This window comes from Anomaloglossus baeobatrachus, chromosome 1 (genome assembly GCF_048569485.1).
Source record: "Anomaloglossus baeobatrachus isolate aAnoBae1 chromosome 1, aAnoBae1.hap1, whole genome shotgun sequence".
Classification (NCBI taxonomy): Eukaryota; Metazoa; Chordata; class Amphibia; order Anura; family Aromobatidae; genus Anomaloglossus; species Anomaloglossus baeobatrachus.
Window position 1 is genome coordinate 132,615,799 of NC_134353.1, and position 6,000 is coordinate 132,621,798.

Genomic DNA, 6,000 nt, shown 5'->3' on the forward strand with positions numbered 1-6,000 from the left:
ATCATCTCCTGTGTCTGTGCCGGTGGCGGCTGCGTGTGGACACGTGCGCACAGCGATGACGTCATCGCTGTGCGTGCCGCTAGTCTCCACCCAGCCGATGGCACAGGAGATGATCGCGATACAGCAAGGTAACGGGGATGGCTCCACTCAGCGGCGCTGCTGCTGACACAGATGGGAGATTGAGCGATGCTGCAGGGGAACGGTGAGTACTGTACACTGATTCACTGCACCCCGCACTGATGATGATGCACGGGGAGCAGTGAATACAGCCGCACATGATCACTCCAGGCTGTAGTTGCCAGGGGTGATCATGCGGGCCGGCTGTTTATCCCCCGCCCATCATCCCGCCCACCTGTCAGTGCCTGCTTCAGCGCTGAGGGATGATGGGCGGGGGATGGGCGTGCATATTAAATGAGCTGGTCCACGTGGTCACGGCAGGCTGCTACAGCCTGCTCGTGTCCCCGATGACCCGCTGTACCGCAGCACCCTCATTCCCCGCAGCCCTATATTCAGACCATAAGACGCACCCCCCACTTTCCCCCAACATTTTGGGGAAAAAAAGTGCGTCTTATAGTCCGAAAAATACGGTACCTTCATCCAGGATCCAGGAACTCATTAAAAGCTACAGGAAGCGACTAGAGGCTGTGATTTTTGCAAAAGGCGGATTTACAAAATATTAATGTCACTTTTTTGTTGAGGTGCCCATACTTTTGCACCGGTCAAATTTTGTTTAAATGCAGATTGCACATTTTCTGTTAGTAGAATAAACCTCATTTCAATCCAGAAATATTACTCAGTCCATCAGTTATTAGATATATGAAACTGAAATAGCTGTTGTAAAAACCCAAATTGTTATACAGAAAAAAGGTTAACATTAATAGGGGTGCCCAAACTTTTTCATATGACTGTATATATATATATATATATATATATATATATATATAAAATGTAAGACTTAAATATATAGATATAATGTTAGATTTCTAAAGGAAATATAGATATGTAAGACTTATAAGGATAGATATATACATATGATTTAAGACTTATAAGGGATATATATATATATATATATATATATATATATATATAAAATGTAATCATATAGATATGATGTAACACTTAAAAGGGATATATAATGTGAGACTTATAATTGATGTATAGATAAGATGTTAGACTTCCGTGATATAATTGATATGATGTAAGGTGTAAGAACAACCCTGTCAGGAACAGCAGTGCACGCAGTGTTTCCAGGCAATTGGGGCTCCTGTACAGCACAATGTGTAAAGTTCTTCGAAAGGTCTTGCGGGCATAATTGTACAAAAGTAGCCATCATCAACAACTTCTTCCTCATGACAATGATACCTACATGACATTTGCATTCATGCTTCTGACGAGAGTGGAAGTGGATGGCAATTGGCCATCGAATGTTCTGTGGTGCGACAAAGCACATTTTTAACTGAATGGAACAGTGAACACACAAAAATATTGCATGTGGGCTATCAAACATCCGCATGTGGTTGAGGAGGTTCTGCTGCTACGCTGTAACCATTTGTTGTGGTGTCACCTCATCATACATCCTTGGACCATTCTTTTACAAAGAAATGAGGCCAACTGGGGTTGCTACCTGTTCCGTGACAGCAGCGAGATACCAGACAATGCTAGAAACAGTGGTCATTCCACAACTCCAACAACGGCAGTGTCTTCAGATGACCACCTTCATGCATGATGGAGCACATGCTCACATCGCAAATTTTGTGAATAAAGTTCTGTGTGCACATTTTCCCAATGACAGGTTTTGAGCCGCTCTTTCCCTAATGCATGGCCACCGCGTTCGCCCAATCTCAATCCTTGTGATTTCTGGTTATGGGGACACTTGAAAGAGCATGTTTATTGGGGAAATGTCGACACCCTGGCTGACCTCAAAGACAGAATCATATTGGAAATGCAGCATCCCACCAGACATGTACACACAAGCATCAAGCATGTTCTGCATAGGATGAACATGAGCACCATGCATGAAGGTGGCAATATTGAAACGTTATGCTAGTCTGTGGAATAATTGTGACATCTCCACGTTTTTTGGGCCGCTCACTCACTGTACAGCTCCACTTTTTCATCTGGTGGGGAGTTTTGGTATAATTTTTTTTAAGGTGCCTTCCATTTCCCCATGCCATAAATAGCATACATACCAATTTTCAGCCAATTCTGTCTACTGGGTCAGTTTGCACACAGCTTCAAACACCTTAGGTTATTTTATGGCCACCTTGTAGATGTGATGTAAGACTTAGCACACAATTTTATTTCATGTACTATTGTATAGAAGACAATAAATGCATAAAATGTTGGGTTTGTCTTTATTTCTGGTCACTGACTTGTGGGATGGGTTAACACCTCTATATAAACTAAACCTACTCAAGTGACTTGTTGTATGACACTGAACCCTCAATAAAAGAGCTTTGTGATATTTTATTCAAATATTAAACATTTGCCTCTGCTCGACTGTCCTGCTATTGGAGTTTCGCCTACAGATATAATATAAGACTACTATGGGATATATAGATATAATATTGTGCCGCAAATGAATGCTGGTGAATTAACCAGTCCGCTTGGTTCCGGTTTCTGGCTTCAGGGTCCGAGTACCCCTCTTTGTGCTACGGTTTCCGGGTCGCTTCCCCATGTTGGTACCGGCGGGCTACAACCTTGTCCTGGTCCACCCCGGTTCTGCCGAGCCGTCTTCCCATCTCCTGCTGATGGAGACCACCGTCTGCCTCCTAGCCAGTGGCACCAGGGCTCCTACCCTGGTACCGTTCAACTTGAACTTTCCTGCTGGAGCTACACTTAGCTCCAGCCCACACTCCTCTCCAAAACTGAACTTCAACACTCCACTCCACTCAACTCAACTGACTGTTTTCCCGCCCTGGGCTGTCTGGACCCCTGGGTTGGTGTGTCCCAACCATCTGGTCACGCCCACTGGTGTGTCTATTTTTCCCTAAGGGTGGGGGTGACTAGGGTTTCTGGTCGGCTGTGTGTTTCCTAGTGAGGGAACGGTGTAATGCGGGGGCCTATTTGTGACTACCTGGTTTTGCCAGGGCGTCACAATATGTCTTAAAAGGGATATAGAGATATGATATGTCTTATAAGGGAAACATAGATATGATGTATAACTTATAGGGATACATAGATATAATATAAGACTTATAAAGCATATATAGATATGATGTAAGACTTGTAAGGGGTATATAGATACTAGATGGTGGCCCGATTCTAGCGCATTGGGTATTCTTTAATATGTATGTAGTTTATGTAGCCCGCACCATTCCCTCAGCAACACCCACATTCAATCCGGAGGCAGCTGAGCAGAGAGGTGGGCGGGACATGTCGATGAGGAAATAGGAAGCAGTGTGGAGTAGGAAACTGGCTAGTGGGAGCATTGCCTAGTAGAAGACTACATAAGCAAGGATGGTTGACCTTAGGGAGATCAACATCCAACACCGCGGAGACACTATCACGTGTTTCTCAATGCAGTGATTCTAGAGCAATGCCCCCTGGGAAATATTCAAAACAAGAAAGCCTGCAGAGACACCATCACATATTTCTCAACACTGGCAGGAAACTAGCCAGGTCTTTCACCAGGAAGGAAAAACCACGGGAAGGGCAGTCTCCACTCAAGGAGACCACCTATGCCAAACATGGTATCCATCCACAGACAGCTGTTTCGGGGAATTTGCCCCTCATCAGTGTGGAGTAGGAAACTGGCTAGTGGGAGCAATGCCTAGTAGAAGGCTACATAAGCAAGGATGGTTGACCTTAGGGAGATCAACATCCAAGACCGCGGAGACACCATCACGTGTTTCTCAACGCAGCGGGACAGTTGCACACTGTAGTGCTAAGATATCAAGCACAGTCATTATTCCACATATCTTAGCACTGCCATGTGCAACTGTATCCTCTTTGTTATTATTTGGTAACATCTGCACTAGTGTTTTCTAAACTATTGAATATGGAGGAAGCAGTGTAGTTCTTTCTGTTTTAGTGAAAACTTGTTCCAAACTTTTGCACACTTAGGGGTACTTTGCACACTACGACATCGCAGCTGCGATGTCGGTGGGGTCAAATTGAAAATGACGTACTTCCGGCATCGCATGCGACATCGTAGTGTGTAAAGGTTCGATGATACGATTAACGAGCGCAAAAGCGTCGTAATCGTATCATCGGTGCAGCGTCGGAGTAATCCATGATTACGCTGACGCGACGGTCCGATGTTGTTCCTCGTTCCTGCGGCAGCACACATCGCTGTGTGTGAAGCCGCAGGAGCGAGGAACATCTCCTACCGGCGTCACTGCGGCTTCCGTAGGATATGCGGAAGGAAGGAGGTGGGCGGGATGTTTACATCCCACTTATCTCCGCCCCTCTGCTCCAATTGACCGCCTGCCGTGTGACGTCGCTGGCCAGAGCGACGGTCGCAGGACAGGTGAGTCCATGTGAAGCTGCCGTAGCGATAATGTTCGCTACGGCAGCTATCACAAGGATATCGCTGCTGCGACGGGGGCGAGTACTATCGCGCTCGGCATCGCAGCATCTGCCTGCGATGTCGCTGCGTGCAAAGTACCCCTTAATGTCAGGGTGTCACACTTGAAATCTTTGGACCCACAAGAGGAAATAATTCTCATACTTAAGGCCCCGTCACCACAGAGATAAATCTTTGGCAGATCTGTGGTTGCAGTGAAATCATGGACATATTGTTCCATTTGTACACAGCCACAAACCTGGCACTGATTGTCTACAATTTCACTGCAACCACAGATCTGCCACAGATCTCTCCACAGATTTATCTCTATGTGTGACAGGGCCTTTAATCTAGAGAAATCCTACACATCCATACACTGTTGGACACAGACTGAAAATGGTCCCTATGCAAGAACAATATATTCGCCCTTTGCAGTCCAAAGACTCATCAAAATCACAATGTCTCATGCTTTGTTGGAGAAAGCGGGTCTCGTTTACCTTTTGGGCCCCTTGGCAGCTTCACAGATTGCACTAATATTTCCGCCCCCCATGCACATGTTTATTTATTCTGTAATTTTCGCTATTCAGATTATATTATCAATAAGTTCTGACAGGTTGTCTGAGAATTAATCCAAAAGAAATCGACTGTACTGACAAGGGATTGACTTCAAGGTGCTGTCCTTTGCTGGATCTTTGGAAACCCTTATTGGATCGCATCAAGTCTGACTTTGTGGGCAAATTCCATTAACTTAACTTCTGATATTGAATGACCTGCTGCTTGCTCCTTAAAGGGGTATTCCCATCTCCAATATCCTATCCAAATATATAGTAGATGTAATAATAATAACATTAGCAAATACCTCCAATTAGAAATGTAGTATAGCTTCTCTGATTCATTATCGCTTACCTCATGTTCAGGGCATTGCAGGACCTTAGGTATCCATGGTTATGACCACGAGCAAATAACTGGCTGTGACTATATGCTGGTCATAACCATGGATACCTAAGGTCTTGCAATGCCCGGAACATCATGTAATCACATAGTAAATTAGCAGAACTATACTACATTTCTAATTGGAGGTCTTTGCTAATATTATTATTATTATACCTACTACATATTATAATAGGATCTTGGAGAAGGGAATATCCATTTAATCAGAGCCTGGTGCAGATTGCACAATTATTTGGAAGCAGCCTTTCTGGGGCTTGAAGTGATTACCTCAATACTATACCTGTTTTATCTTATTTACTACTGCATTGTTTTATCGTTAATAGAGATGAGTGAACCTGTCCAGGTTCGGTTTGTTTGTGTTTGCCAACTTTCCCTGAATTCGCCAAACAGCTTGACAAAACGCTTGATGAACATATCCAAACACCATTAAATTTAATTGGAGACAAAATTTTGTGTTAGTAAGGGTATTAGTAAGGGTTTCGGAGGCTAGTGTTAGTAAGGGCTAGGGGGACTGCAAAAGAATGAAAATAAGGAATACAGCA